We start from the raw sequence: 16981 nt of genomic DNA on the forward strand, positions 1-16981 counted from the left end.
ACACAGCATGTCGATCATAAGCATTACTTCAGTTTTAAAGATACTTTACTTTCTTTTCATTTGGTCAAACCTTCTAATCTTACTTTGTGAAATAGGAGCATGATGAGGGACTGATTTTCAATTCATCAAGTTTGAACCTTTTAGATAATGCATTGAGTGGCTGGCTTTACAGCCTCCAATTAATCATGAGCAATATGAAGAGCAATCCATACGGGTATAATTAGAAATACTGTAAAATGACCCTTTTAAAGTTCATCAGTAATCTGTGATCACAGGGAACACTGCTCAGGTTAATTAAAGGCATGCATATTATACAGTATATGTATATTATGTGAAAATGAAAGGTGTGTTCCTGAAAACTTTCAAGGTGTCAAAGTTAATACATTTTAGTATCTGGTGTCAAACTTTTTATAATAATTTTTTCTGTTTTTATACTGAGAGAAAATATTTCTCTCTCCTGCTCCTAAGCCAAGCCACCCTTACATATAATGTCGATCCTTTGCGTTCCCCTATGAAGTCGGGATGAGGGAACTCATTACAGTATAAAATGCCCTTTTCCTGCAGAGTCACAGTAATGTAGTGAAGAAGACTTCTCATGATGCCGGTCTTGCTTCTTTTGGTCTATAAACAGCAAGCCGGCATAATCTCATCACTGTAAGAATCCGAGCCACACCGTGCAACACAAAACCCTGAGTGCCTGGTTCCCAGCATCTAAAACCCTTCAGACTCGGATGGTAAGGTGCTCCTAAACCCGTCTGTCTGCCCACGTCTCTGACACTTCTGACAGCAGCGCTTTGGCTTCACGTCTCGGGCAGCTAACTGCTTCTTCTTGTTTACTAAATCCCCTGGCACAGATTTGTACAAGCAACAAGTCAAGAAATTGTCACACACCTGTCCTGGAGCAACGCTGCCTTTCCCTAATACATATGTCCATGCAGGTTGACGACACCTTCCCCTGGCCACCTAACAACCAGACTAACATCACGGTACTTTTTTTTTTAACCACACACAAGGAAGGAAAAACGCAGAACATTTCTGCACGATACGGTGTATCAGTAATGGTGTGAAATAGCAACGGGCCTACAGGTCTAAAAACTCAGATTTATTTCAGGAATTCAAAAAAGCTGTACTGATATAATATATGCATATATTACACACGGACACAATTGACAGCTTGTAATAATACCAGCAGTTTCCTTCAAAGTGGAATATTACAGAAGAACAAAACTAGAGCACACCAACAAGCAAGCAGCATCCCCCTCCCCTCCTCCAGCAGGTTGCATCAAGTCTCTCCAAGCAGCATTCACTCCTCCTGAAAGAGCGTAGAGCCACAGTGGACAGTCGTCTGCATTGTTGATGGCTTTGCAGCAATCCCTCATACTGAGCATGCATGAAGCGACAGTGGAGAGGAAAACTCCCCTTTAACAGGGAGGAGAACCTCCAGCAGAACCAGAACCAGAACCAGGCTCAGTGTGAACGCTCATCTGCCTCCACCCACTGGGGCTTAGAGAAGACAGAGCAGAGACACAGAAAGCTCAGAAGCTCACATTGACCCAGGAGTACTTTCTATGTTAGAGAAGACAGAGCAGAGACACAGAAAGCACAGAAGCTCACATTGACCCAGGAGTACTTTCTATGGTAGAGAAGACAGAGCAGAGACACAGAAAGCACAGAAGCTCACATTGACCCAGGAGTACTTTCTATGTTAGATGGTAATAATGGATGATCTGCCTCCCCTGATGATGTCACAGCTAACAGAACACCAGACCAGGTGTACCTTCTATGAAGAGAAACATGACAGAGAACAAAAAGGTAAAAGATGAAATAACAACTAACAATGCAGATTGGAGAGCAGTAGGAGAACTCAGCAGAGAGAGAGAAATAGACCCTGATGTCCTCCAGCAGCCTAAGCCTATAGCAGCATAACTATAGAGGTAGCTCAGGGTAACATGAGCCACTCTGACTAGAAGCTTTGTCACAAAGGAAAGTTTTAAGCCATGTCTTGAAAGTAGACAGGCCATGTCATGTCCGATTGTGCTAAAAAAAAATGGACGCTAGTTGCCACTTACTCACGACGGACGAGAGAGTCATAGTAGTCCGCTGCGTGGAAGGTGAATCACGGCGCCAGGTTAAAGCCTTTGGTCAGCTTGGCCGCACCTTTCTAACATCCTGCAACACAAATACTTCCACTAGACATAATACCATAATAATGGATGGATGGTGTGAGGGAGCGCGTTTGACCAGTTTCCCAAATATGGTTGTAGCCAATCAGAGTGAAGTCAACCAGGTAGAGACGCACAGCATTACTTTAATGAACCATTTTACTGAGGAGGGCCTCACAGAACAACCCCCTACAAAAAGGTGACGTTATTTTTTTAATGAATATTACATATGCAGCAATATCTACTACCTGAAATAGTTTATGCAGTGATGTTAACACTCTTTTAATGAAAAGTTTGGTTGAACGAAAAATGTGAGTGTGAAAGGTTTCACTTGATGAGTTGAATAACTGGAATAAATAAACTTTTCAATAGTTTTATAAACTATTGAGGTGTCCTTGTATGTTCTCCATCCCATGCTCCACAGAAAGCTATGACAGCAATGGCCTAACCCTGAATATATTTACACACATAACCTGCTGCCGTGCTGCTGCTGCAACTGAAAGGCCAGCAATATTATTTATTAATAATGGAAAATATTTTTTTTTTACTTCTCCTTTACAACTCAACTTTAAATGTGGCTTTTTATTCATATTATTTCATCTAGTGTGTAGACTCTGGTCAACTCTGGTATATTCTGTCTGTGTGCGTTGGCCAATGCCACGCCCAAATTTCCACATTATGGGACAAAAAGGGTACTTCTATTCTATTCTATTCTATTCTATTCTATTCTATTGTGTTCTGTTGAAATCAAATGGACCTGGATTCTGAATGGGATTATTAATCAGTCCCATCTAATCTGCTCTTTCTATAGATTTAATCTGTGCTTTCTATATTTCCAAATAGTGTTAGTATTAGGAGATGATTTAAACCAGAACATGTGAAACACTCTGGTCCACTAATAAGAACATCGAGATAAATGGCATTAATTTATTGTTTCTACTTAAAACGGAAGATAAACTTTCTACCATCCCATCCCCGTTGCGCACAGAGGGTTGTGTGTTAGTTTAGCGTGAGACTTAATGACAGTAGACAAAGCGGCTGATGTGTGAAAAGACTCTGTGATCTGACTGCACTTCGTAACGGATTAATCAACATATCTGTGGTGCCGCCTTCGTGCATCTGCAGGGTTTCATTACCAGAGAGAAATCCCTTATAATTTAAAGCAATTGTAGTAAAAGAAACTGTCACATTCACACATATCAGTGTGCTGATAACTGCATGTAGATTCACTGTTGAGGATTTAATTATGTCCATTAAGAGTTATTTTTAAAGGTAATTTATATGTATGTGCTGACATAAAGGGTTTGAAATGACCTGATTTCTGTTCCAACCTTTGATTTGTTGCATCAGTGACAGTATTTGTAATTGTTTCCTCAATTTCAGCAGATCACGTTCATTTGCTTGCGGGGACCCAGAGTCGTGATCGAGATTAAAATTCTGCTCATTGTGCAAGCCTAATTTCAGATCAGGCTTTTCTATTTCTGGGCCTGTGTCTTTCCGTCCTAACTTCCTTATTTCACGCAGCAAAGAAGCAACATTATGCATCTGCTAGGACTTAATGACGTACAGTACAGTCAAAGCCATAATCACTAAACAGCCGTCTGTTTTTGCTCCTATATTTTTAGCCGCCTTTCTTTCTACTCCTCTCTTCTTCTTCATCCCCAGCAAAAAAATATTGTTGCAACAAAGATATAACAGTTCATAAGTCAAGTGTATTAAGAAATGTTTCAAAAATGATTCATAAACATTTTTCATACCATCTTAATTGTGTCTCTTCTGTCTAGGTCCATTGGCTTCCACGGTGTTTTATGATATTTATTTATTGACATTATTGATTCTCGCGGCTCGTGAAAACACCCAGACTGACTTCTTGCCTCTGTTTCTTCCCTCTTCTCTGGCTCTGCAGATATAAGAGCAAAAGTAGAAGCAAAACCACCAAAAGAGGAGGGAGAAGAACAGAGCATGGCTGAGAGGATGATTGCATCTGAAAGTGGTAAGCAGCCAACATTTACAGTCTCTTAGCCGACTTGTGTAGTTACTGAGGGATCTCAGAAAAAGGCCGGCACTCAAGCTTTTTCTCTTCCTTTCAGCCATTTTGTTTTCCATTTTTCTTTTGCGCGGGTTGTTCTGGAAGTGTTCCAGATCTTTTTTACTTCAGGCATATGTTTGTATTTTAACCTCAGGAGGTAAAGAAACCATAGGCCTGTCAGCTGATGGAGGTACAGCACAGTGCTGAAAGAAAGCTGTTGAATGTTTTACTAAGCAATACAGCAGGGAAAGAGTGCTTAGGAAATGTATTCACACCCCGTTAGCTTTATCCCGTTTGCTTACGTTACAACCATAAACCTTTTTTGTTCAGATTTTATTTGATACAGACAAATTTTAACATAACTGTACAAAAATAAATCTGAAAATGAAATTAACAACCTGCCCTCTGAGTCAGAAACACAGCTGCAAGTTTTTCTGAGGTTTGTTTCCACCAGCTTTAAATTTCTAAAGACATTTGGGGTAAAATAACCCAAACTCAGTCAACTTGGATAAAAAGCATTAGATTTAATTCTTGCCACAGATTCTCAGTTGGATTTAAGTCTGGACTTTGACTAGGCCATTCCAATTCCATTCTAATTCACACTCGTGTCAGTTTGCCACATTTGGAATAACTTGATCCTGACAAGCGTTTATATGCATGTTGATCAGATTATCGGTCGACATAAACCACCCCTCTCATTCGGATTATAATTTCCATCAGATTCATCTTAATCTGATCATAATATTCTGATTGGTGTGGTTACATGACACATTTTTATTCAGAACGGCCCTTTCCTCCAATTGCTTTAATCCATGTAAACGTAGCTAGTGTGGCAGTAGCCCATGTGCTTTTTCATAAGAACCCACATTAGGCGTATCCATCTTCCCTTCGTTCAAACTGGTATATGCTGCCTTTAGCCGCATAAAAATATTACCTGGGGTGTTTTTTGCACCTGATTTTATTTTTTAAGGGTGGGAGACCCATAAATTAAAGATGTGCAGAGAAACTACAGCAACAATTCTGTTAAATTTGTAACTTTACCCTTTGACCATTATGCAGGTCAGCAGCCAATATAATTTGTATTTATATGATTGAAGATTTTGTTCTGATTTAATAAGCATATTTTATTAGCGTAGTATCAAGGTGTGTAACTCACAGTCGCAATGACCAAAAGTATATTTAGGGCAGCTTTCATTCATTTTTGATTTGTCTATCTGTAGAATTGCTTAAAATGGGACGTTGGTTGTGTTGGCACATGGTTTGGTGGAGCAGGTGTCCCATATTCAGAAGCCATTAGTGCTCAAAACAGCTGTCAAGGGTTTTATTCCCGACCCTGGGACCTTTGCAGCATGTCCTCCTCCCTCTGCCATTTCCTGTCTGATTACTGTTAATAGACACCACTAGTGCCAGAAAGTCTTCACATGAATGAGGTGAGTGAGTCGAACAGAGCTCTGGGAGACATTTAAAGCCTGGGATGTTGTTGTAGAACCTGATCCTGCTTCAGACTGGACCAGAACTTCCTCACTGACCTGTCTGCTGGGTTCCCTGGTCTCCCTGATGCTGGATGTTTTACGGTCTGAGAATAAACTGAAAACAGCGACCCACATATGGACTGTGTGGTGTAATTAGATGACCTTTGAAGGCAACTGGGTGCACTGGACTGGAGCAGAGGGTATCAGAGTAAATGAGAGCTGAATACAGGAAATGCACGCCACAATTTTCAGTTTTTTTTTTAAAAGAATTGCAAATCATGCATCATTTTCCCCCTTCGTTCCAGCAATGCTCTACTAAACTCCTACTGGAAACACCTGTTTGTGGTTGAAAGGTGACAAATGTGAAAGTTGTAGACGACACTTTAACAAGGCACTGCGTGTATAACGCCACAGTTTAAAGTTGAATATTTTGGGTTGCATCTTATTGTTTGGTCCAGCCGCTGAGTTCTGATTAGCCTCTCCTTGAAAAGGTGAACCTACCTGAATAGCTCTGTGGTCGTCTTGGTTCCCTGATTGTGGTTTTGTGTTGGATCAAAAGGTTTAGTTGATTCTGGAAGCAAATCAGAACTTTAAATCAAATACTGACTTTAGACCATATTGTCGTCAAAACAGCATCCTACTAATTCAAATTAATACATTTCTTTTTTGTGATTTTCCTGATTAAACAACCAGCATTCTGTCAAACTGATGATTAATTGTAATTCAATTCAGCTTATTTCTATAGCGCCAATCCACACCACGTCATCTAAAGTATCTTTCAAAAGTCAGACTCCATCAGATCCTCCAGGTTGGTGAGAAAGTTTCCTCTCTAAGGAAACCCAGCAGGTTGCATCAAGTCTCTCCAAGCAGCATTCACTCCTCCTGAAAGAGCGTAGAGCCACAGTGGACAGTCGTCTGCATTGTTGATGGCTTTGCAGCAATCCCTCATACTGAGCATGCATGAGGCGACAGTGGAGAGGAAAACTCCCCTTTAACAGGGAGGAGAACCTCCAGCAGAACCAGAACCAGGCTCAGTGTGAAAACAGTGGGGGGTGGAGAAGATGGAGCAGAGACACAAAAAGGGCTCAGAGGCCCTGACCAGGAGTACTTTCTATGTCAGAAAAACAGTACAAATCCAATGGCAGTGCTAGATCTGTAAGGACTAAACCTTTGCTCACACACACACACACACACACACACACACACACACACACACACACACACACCTCAAAGCTCACCATAAATTATTATCACGTGCACCTTGCTCATATGGCCTGTTCTGCTCTTGCCACCATTTTCATTGTGTTAATTTAATTCCAGAGAAAATGCAAACCGTGCTCCCGTATAATCACGCCGGTTTTGGTGAAATGTCAGGTTTCTTGTGAAACACCAATTAATCCTAGACGTTCTGGCGCCCAGTGTGGCTTCATGTTTGCTCGGTTGGCTCTCGGCGGATCTCACCTTACAACGCTGTTTGCATCGAGGTGTAGCTCTGCCTGCACTTTGAGTGGCAGAGCTTTCTTGTGCAAGCAAGCTTAAAATGCCACACTCACGCACCTTTCTCTGAGCTTTTATGGATTCTTTTTATTTTTTTTTATATATATATATATATATATATATATATCAAGACAGAAAGCTTTGCAGGCATCAAACAGCCTTCTCCCTGTTCTGCGCTAGGTCATGGTGGCATGACAGCATGCTCCTCACGTCCATGGTGAATTTCAGTTTGGGGCTTCCTCTCTGTCATTTCGGTTCAGTTGTGGCTGCAGTCCACTTCTCTTTTGCCATTTGTTGTAATTAAATATTATTATACGCCTGAACGCAGTGCTGGAATCGTGAACTCTATGATAATATTGCAGTGTACTTTGACTTAATGGTGTAAGGCATTAGAATTCCTTTTAAAGACTTTGACCTCTGACCCACACCTCTGCCCTGCTGAACCTGATGCAGTGTCAGCGGCTCTTTGTGCTCCGTGTCACGACCGCATCGTTGGGTCAGATTCTCTGCCTGCTGCTGTCTCTGTGGCCACTGAACCTTTAATTACAGCAGAGGGTCTTCAGTTTTGAGCCGTGTAGCCAGAAAGAGGCATCAGGAAATGTAGCGGCATCATGAGAAAATGGTTCTGGACTCAAAATCACACAAAAAGGTGCTTTTAAATTATCCATGAGTCCATGAACTCCTCGCAGCTTCTAAAGAAAGCACCTAGGCTTCATCAATAATTCACAGTCATGGATTTCAGATATGCTGTGTTTCTTGCATGAATTGTGTAGAACATCCAAAGGGTGTCCATACATTGTTGCAAAGTTTCATATAACAATCAATTCATAACCTAGATGTTGAAAGAGTTTTAAGGACACTTAAAATCCAACTTATATTGTGTATTAAAATCCTTCTAAGAGATTAAGATTGCTTGAGACACGAAACTAAAGCACGTTTTTATTCAGAGACATTCAGAAATCATTCTTTTCTTGGTTTAATATAAGTTTGACTTCCATCCAGCTACAGCATGAGGTCACCAGCTCTTTCATGACTGGGCGTGACCCTCTGAGGCCGAGTCAGATCTGATCCCTCACTAATTGTGCCTCTTAGTGCTTCCTGAAATATCAGAGGCATACGATGGTTTAAGGAAGGAAGCTGTGACAGATACATTCAGAACTGGACACTAATAAGACATGACCGTGGCAAAGGTGCTTGCAACTGAATATCCTGAGGCTTGGCCTTCATAAATGAGTAATGCAATTTGTTTGAGTGGATGTTATGTTGACTTACTTTGAGCTTTGTGGTAATAAAGACTGATTCCTTTTATTCATGATCACTCCACAGAACAATGGTGTACATATTAACTTACTGTCAGCCAGTGTTTATAAAATATTACGTTATTACCAAACGTCTATTTATCTTGGATATTCTATAAAAATACAGCATTCAGTACAAAATTCACCTTCTAAAAATGTTATAATTACATAAGACCCATGAAAACTCATTTTTTGATTTAAAACTGCTGTGTCATGGTCCTGTTATGGCCTCTGGTTTATGTCTCCTGAAGAGCCTGGCTGTTCAGAGTCACGTGTCCAAGCATGTTAGTGGAAGATTGAGTGGAAGGAAAAACTGTGGCAGAAAAAGGTGCACGAACACCATTTATTACCACAAGCTTGACAGGATTGTGACACAACGAGGAAGATAAGCGGCATCAGAGCCAACGATGCCGAAGAGGTGATTGTCTTCTTATGACTTTCCCCACTGTGGGACAATAAATCTGAATCAGAATCAACTTTATTAAGTTTGTGGGAACAAACAAGGAACATGACTTCAGATCCCAACGCTTGCTTCGTGTAAAAAAAAACAGGCAGAGCAGTAACAACAAGCAAAAGAGAAAACTATAAAACATACTATTTCTTCTTCTCTTCTGTCAGTACTTCAGACTAAATACATGCAGTTCAGTACATTAATGCATGGCTTGCTACAAGCGCCAATCATTTTATCGTGTATCGTGTCGGGCCTCGTAAACAATGGACTCTAGCTGATTATTCCTGTTTGCAGACATCAAGCAAAGACAACTGTTAGGCTCAGAGAATCAGAGATACATTTACACCGGACACTGTGTTGCGTTTTTAAAAGATTCCTTCATAAATAAACAGAACCAGCGGAGCAGCTGGGGCAGAATGCTGACTGCCTAACAGCAGGAGATGACAGGTAGAAAGGGCTGAGGCTGGAGACACGTCCGTGAGTCGGGCTTTGGGTCATACACGGCAGGGCGGGCAGAAAATAGCTGACAGGTCCAACGGGCTTGGCCAATATCACGGCCAGGAAACAGTCCAGGCTGGGTCTGCAAAGACGGCACAGAGAAATCCAGGAGGAGTTGGTCACCAACAGGCAATGCAGGCTACAAACATCAACTCACCGATAGCTTTCAAACATCTGCTGAGTGGGGAAGCAGAGAGACGGGGAACCAGGTGAGATAAATTACCTGTCGCAGGTGCATCTGCTCACGTTAGTCAGCAGAGGCACAGTCAGCCGGCCCAAGTAACAACAGAAGCTGGGGGAAACCAAGACAGCAGAGCAGAATCATGACAGAAAACATCTAAAGATACTCCTAATGACTGCCTGATGCATTATTAAAAACTAAAGGGATTGTGGGAAACCATCATTTCCACAGGAGAAGAAATACGGTCGGAAATAATCCTGGATGACCATCATTGGTGATGTTTGGTCAAATCGGCTCATAAAAAAACCAAAGCAGATATCATGACTTTATTCAATGTTGAAACCTTATTTATTTCACGATTAATGTGAAATCACAGGATTGGGACTAAACAGCTGTGTCCCTCTGAGGGTAGCGCAGATCTGGAGGGTTAATCAGAAAAAGGCTGCAGTTGGACTGTTGAGTCCAGATTTATCCTGTTCCAGGGTGATAGAAAGAAACCCAGGTCAGCTAAGAACCTGAAAAACTCACTGACCGCGTGGATTCTAGGGGCTTAAAATAAGCAGGAGTGGTTGAGGAAGCATGAGGCATCATTTTCACACATGGAACCCAGACCTTATCCTAGCTTAGAAGGTTTCAGACGTGCTGGAGAAGAAAGGAGTCCAAATCATCTCCAGAAGAAATAAATAGTGACGCTGCAGAAGCTTGTAGAACTGTTGCCACAGCGAACGTTGTCAGAGCTAAAAGCCGTCCAGCTAGATGTTAGTTTGGGACTTTTCCATTCATTTTATACCACCAATCTGAAATGAAGATAAAACATTTGATAAAAGCACAGCCCAGAGCAGTTTAGCTCCTCTCTATATGTTTACTTTTATTGCCTGACGTACCGAGCGCAGATCGCTCACTTCTGAAGTCAGTTCCAGTATTCAAGCAACACAAAGATGGTCCTGACAGGTGTTTTTATTCCGAAGTCAAACTTTGCCTGCCGGTGGCACGTTTTTTTTCCTCAGATTTTAGATTGCAGGCATCGCTTTGTGACTCGGTGTCCGTGCGTGGGCGCAGACGTTGGTGACACGCGCTCACTCGTGTGTTTGAGTGCGGAAGCGTAAGTGAATGTGGCGTGGCCGCGTAGGGAGACGTGTCTGTATCTCTTTTTAGGGGAGGAAGAAGATAAAGAAAAGCAGCCGAGGTGATGCTGTGTTAAGAGACGGGAGTCTGCAGGCAGATAATGTCATTTCCTCCATATCACCATTAAATCTTAATATTCCGGCCTCTCGTGGGAGGCGCCGGCCAAGCATAGCGTTGTATTTTGCATCTAAATCAGAGTGTTGTTCCTTCGCTTTGCTGCATGGAAACACAACTTAATGTGTATTTTTTTTTTTAGGCTTCACAATGTCTGGATGCACCTGCTGATCATGCAGCTGTTGTTTGTGCTAACGTCGTGTTACATGCAGTTTCCTTATCGTCTCAAACATCTCCAATCAGCTGAAAAGGTCTATCTATGCAGACATGAAACTAAAACACCAAAGCTGCAGATGTATTGTAGTGTGAAACTACCTGCTGAGTTTTTGGTGTTTTTCTGTTTGTTTCTGTAGCTAATAGCAGAATGCACATTAAATGTTAAGAGTCTCCGTTTTTCCAACGCCTACTGAGTGAAACAGTCAGATTTGCAAGGTCAGCGGATTCTGTTGACATTTTATCAAATGCAAACTGTTAGATTAAAACTGCACTTCTACACCGGTTGATAGAATAAGAACAGATTTCATTAAGCATCCTCCTGGGGTGGAAATGTTAGGGCCTTAGTAATCATTCAAAGTAGCTTTTGTGTTTAATTTTAATTTGTCTTGAGCTGCTTAAATTGTTCTTGTCTGATTTGTTTCTCACAACGAGCCCTTATTTCGTACATTTTGCCACTAAATCCAGTGTTTGGTGGCAGCAGGATCATTTTGATTGCTATAGAATAGGGAGATATTTCGGCTGGTCCAGTTACCATGCATTGTGCATTGTTCTGTCCGTGTAGTGGTCTTAATGGCACCAGGCCCGGTTCTGCATGTCTTTGTTCTGGATGTAGAACATTCACTTGTGAGCGTTCCCCAGGTAAATGTGATTAATTCATTTAGTGCTCCGCGCAAGTCAGAGCCTGCTGCATCCTATTAACTTAATTATGTTTGGTCCAAACATTACTTTCTTAATCAGCCCTTATCATTAATGTCAAATAAACATTTAATTCTAATTAAAAACAGGACAGAGCAAATTGAATCATATCACCTGGCCTTTATTCAAACAAAGCTTTGTTTCACGTTCTTCTGTCTTATTTCTCCTCTAGCGTAGGGAGGTTACTACAACATGATGCATTTTTAGCATGTCTTCACATTTTCCCCTGGAATGTATCATCTGCTATCTTTCCCTGTGAAAAACAAAACCAAACTGTCAAGGCTTTTAAATGTAGCTTAGACAGAAAATGCTATTTTTTACATTTTATGCTGACATTTGCTGATAGAGGACCTGGTTTGTATTTTTAACCGTTGTTGTTGTTGTTTTTTTAATCCTCTCTCAATGAAATGGTGCATTTCCCCGGCATTAATTGGCCGCGGTATTATTAGACCCGGCTGCTCACTTTGAGGTATGAAAGTGTAAAATAATCTGTGTGAATGAGGTGAGTACTGACGGAGCAGGGAGACGCAGTGGGGAACGTGGCTGCTGGTTTAAAGAGCGAAAACAGAGAAGAGAGCCTGCTAACAGCTGGCAGAATAAACAGCCTTCTATTCTCAATCAGTCCACTCTACCTCGTTATCAGTCATTAGGAACTTCATTCTTGGACAACAGCAGTTTGCTGGAGACACAGTGGGCGATGGGGGAATTCTAGTACTTTCCTCCTCAATATAGAGACTAAAAACTCATTTAGTTTTGCTTTACTTTAGTTTGACATGCTGACAGATTCACGGGATCCTTTCAGATTCTGATGTTTGGTCTGAGATCTGTCGATCTGAGATGTCTGTGTTGCATTTACACCGATAAGCATGGCTGTGCTGTCCTTATGGGCTTCCTGCAACCTTCAGATGCATCTCTCTGCTTCAACACACCTGAATCAAATAATTAGATCATTACCAGGAATGTGTGGAACTTTACTTCTCACTGAGGCGATAAGTCAGCCATTGGATTTGGATGTGTTGGACCAGGGACATATCTAAAGGTTTTAGGACACATGCAGGCCCCTGAGGACTGGAGTTTAACACCTTTGCCACAAGTTGACATCAATTCACACCAGAGGAGTCCGAGTCCAGTCTCTGAGATGTGCTACAGTGTCCTGAAACCTTTAGATGCATCCCTGCTGTGGCTCATATTCAGCGAAAGCCTCTTATGACTGGAATAAAGTATCTGAAAACATAAGAACCATCAGTGTCCATTATTTAAAGTTAGAACAAAGGCAACCAACCCATGTGCAATATATTTGTGCATAGGACCAGGTTGGTTCAGGTAGCATTTTTCACTTCAGAATGGAAATCGTTATCTTATCACTGCTTTTCTTTATCCAATAATATGCATTTTATCTGATACAACAGATGTTTTAAAAACCTTTAGCTGTGAAAAAGCTAAAGTAAATCTTGTTAATTTCTCATTAGGTAGGCAAAGAAACTTTCTCTGTCTAATATTTTTAGAGATTTTGTCAGATTTTTCAGAAAATGGCTTTGCTCGCTCAGAAGACTCATTTCTTATCACATTGTGTTACTTGGCAAAACACTTATTACTTCCTGACACAATCCTCATAAGGCTGTTGACAGCTGATTAGGGAAACAGCAGCACTAAAAAGATTTTTTGGGCCTTGATTAGAGAATATTCACCCAGCATGTCAAGAATGATCAAGAAGAAGCTAGATTTGGTGAGTGGGTAAAGTGACTGGGAGCACCATCATCATCATCATCATCACCTTCGTCTCTTTAAACCTCCAACCCACACATCTCTGGGACATTAACATGCTGTTGCTCTGCCATTTCCAGAGCTCTACCACACCAGAGCGTTTTATATAAACAGAGATCAGTTTCAACATGTCAACAGTCATAATTAAAAAAACCAGACGGTGGAATGACGCGCAGCTTACGCCCTAATTAGGATGAACTGTCACATGACAAGACTCTTACAGGTTTAACTGCCAGACTAGCTTCTGTAGCCAAAGGTTACACAAAAAGTCAAGATGCATTTCTTCGAGGAGTCGCTAACATCATTACGCTAACAGGGGTCATGAGTTAAGTACCCACGTCTTCACGCACTCTGTTGCACCTCAGTTCAGTCGTTCGTATTGTAAATAAGTGCCGACCGTTAAGTGCCAACCATTTAGTGCACAATGTCCACTCTGCTACAGAAAGTGTTTTGTTCCTCGATATATTCTTAGGAAATAACAGAAATTGATCCTGAATGAAAATATGATAAGTTAATTTTGCAGCGGACAATAACACAATGTCAACAAATTTTCCTGCACTTGTTTATATCACGGATGTTAAATTACTTAGACTGCATATCTGATCCAGATTCATACAGATTTTGTTGCAATGGCTTGGGAAACCAAACAGCAGCATCATTTTATGTTAAATCAGCAGAACTAACCTCGCCTGCAGCGTGAATTCTCACCGTATTTGTGTGTTCACAAACACTCGACAATCCATCTTGGACCACTCCGAACTCAACAGTTTGTGACCGAACCAAAAAATGGTGTGGGCCAATCACGTTGCAGTATTTTGGTTTAAGGCGGGACATACCGGTGCGAGGAAAGCCAGATTGGCTGAGCCCACAGCCGAACCAAAACAAACATGGCAGGACGTGCCATATGAGGCGCGTCATCATTTCACACTGAAGCAGCAACATGAAAGAAAGAAATCTATAAGAGGAAACATTTGTTTTTCATCTGTTTTCTTCTATGATCGAACAACAGCAAGACGTGCCTTAACTAGCTTACTTTGTCGTGGTTTCTCATGGCGTCTGCTCCTTACGTTTTAATTTGATACTGTGATTGGCTAAAACCAACTTTAGTAGGCGGGCACTAGGTGTCGTTTCGCCCAATCAGCTCAGAGTTCTGCTGAATGTCCCTCCTTTCCTCAAACGGATTCAAAAGGAGCACAACTAGATTGATAATGTGCAGAACTGGAGCGCTGCTTATTATCAATCTGGTTGGAAAGAAAATGTGTTTGAAAAAAGTTAAATGATGTGAAAAATTCTAATAAATGTAAACATCCCATATATTGCAGACTGCAGACTGTCCACTGTGGCTCCATGTTCACCAGGAGGAATGAATGAATGAATGAATCAATGAATGAATGAATGAATCAATCAATCAATCAATCAATCAATTCTTTACAATTTTAAACTACAGAACCTGACTTTAAATTACAAAATAACAAAATAAGACAGCAAACTGCATCATCAGGCAGAGATAATCTGTCTGGAAATAAAAAAGCAGCTTCATTTATTCAGGGAACAGCGTCCAAAGCCACCTGGCCGTATGTGATGCTTTAAATCAGCCTCTACTCCTAAAGTTTGGTGCTATCACTGCGGTCGGATGGTCATGAAAGCAGCATCGCTGACAGTGCAGTGAGGTTATGGGTTACTTCATACTGAAACAGCGTCATGAAAGAAAGAAATTTATAAAAGGAAAGGTGTTAAAGTAAGGGAGCTGCACTGTTGCATTGCAGCATAAAGGTCCTGGGTACGAACCCCCGGGTCTTTCTGCGTGGAGTTTGCATCATGTGTGTTCTCACCGAGCGCTCTGGCTTCTCCTAACATGGCTGTTCGGTTTATCCGTTACTCTGAATCCCTCGTAGGTGTGAGTGTGTGTGCGGTTGTTTGTCTCTCTGTGTCTCTGTGTCCCCATGTGATGGACTGGTGACCTGCACACAGTGTACCTAGCCTCTCATCTCTGACCCCACCACCACCTGCTGACGGATAATCCTGCACCAATAAGCAGGTATAGATAATGGATGGATGTTAAAATATGCTACAAAATGAAAGAACAATGTGTACATAGACATTTAAAAGCTTTTTAAAGAGCAATCATTGTGCTTTGAACCAAGTATGAACATTATGGAGGCACACAGACTACCGAACATTAAAGAGCAACAACAATAAAAGTGTTTGTTTAATCTGCTTCCCATCTGTGATTCATCTGTCGTCTATGTTAAATGCAAACCGAAACGCAGGAAAGAACCGGGGGCCTTGAAGGAAACTGCAGCGCTCTGACCCTTCACCATGGCAGCGGTGAATAAAAGAGGACAGAAAGTGTTTATTAGATGCTCCTGTTGGAAGCTTTGTCCTCTCAGACAGCCAGCCATCACTGCAGACTGGAATAACAGGTTACAGGAAGCAGGACGACACGCTCCCGCGGCTTTTTGGTTGGTCTGTTGTTGTTGTTGCTGTTTCTTCACACAGGAAATATGAGGCTCCTAATTAAGTCTTAGAGAGGAAGGAGGGATAAATCATCTTTGTCCTCCAACAGTGAGCGGCTATCACAAACCTCCATATCTAATTTATGTGTGCTGTATTATTTATGGATTCCATGATGTGTCTCTGTACAGCTTTCCTCTCCACCAGTGATTTGGTCTGTAAAGTATTTCTGTATTTGGGACTAGAAATTGAGCCTGGTCATGGCTGCTGAGAGAGACTCACCTGAGAAGTGTTTGTGTGTTTATACTTGCAGATGAGTGAGAACATTTTTTTTTTGCGGATTTTACTCGTAAAGTGAGGACTTAAAGAGAGGAGCATGCATGTAGCAACCGCTGTTGATTCATGCATGCTCAGTATGAGGGATTGCTGCAAAAGATGAGCGTTCACACTGAGCTTGGTTCTGGTTCTGCTGGAGGTTCTCCTCCCTGTTAAAGGGGAGTTTTCCTCTCCACTGTCGCTTCATGCATGCTGAGTATGAGGGATTGCTGCAAAGCCATCACCAATGCAGACGACTGTCCACTGTGGCTCTACGCTCTTTCAGGAGGAGTGAATGCTGCTTGGAGAGACTTGATGCAACCTGCTGGGTTTCCTTAGAGAGGAAACTTTCTCACCAACCTGGAGGATCTGATGGAAGCTGACTTTGGAAAGAACCTTGAGATGATGTGATGGGGATTGGAGCTATATAAATAAAACTTAATTTAATTGACTTTGATGTAAACTGAAGACCTTTTATTGGTATTCACTTTTTTTTTTTTTGGGGGGGGGGGGGGGTTGGTGTAGGACTAAGATGTCTGTTAAGTTTATGGTTAAACCATTTTTAGGTTTTAGCTGCTTATCTGTAGTCTAACATGTGCGTGAACATTCCCATGCGATTCATACGTGAACCTAATTGTTAGAATATTCAGCCATCTGGAAAATGTTAGGATGAACCACATTGGTGGAGGACCACAGTTTTCTTCTGATA

The 16981-nt window shown here is 41.5% G+C and overlaps 1 long non-coding RNA gene across 2 annotated transcripts in view; it reads left to right on the top strand.

Moving 5' to 3' along the window:
- Positions 1 to 16981, top strand: part of LOC118559062 — a 219057-nt gene that overhangs the window by 171451 nt on the left and 30625 nt on the right. For both annotated transcript variants that reach the window (XR_004928622.1, XR_004928623.1), the window contains exon 4: positions 4069 to 4155. This is a non-coding gene — a long non-coding RNA (uncharacterized LOC118559062). The remainder of the gene's footprint in view (positions 1 to 4068; positions 4156 to 16981) is intronic.

This window comes from Fundulus heteroclitus, unplaced genomic scaffold (genome assembly GCF_011125445.2).
Source record: "Fundulus heteroclitus isolate FHET01 unplaced genomic scaffold, MU-UCD_Fhet_4.1 scaffold_212, whole genome shotgun sequence".
Lineage (NCBI taxonomy): Eukaryota > Metazoa > Chordata > Actinopteri > Cyprinodontiformes > Fundulidae > Fundulus > Fundulus heteroclitus.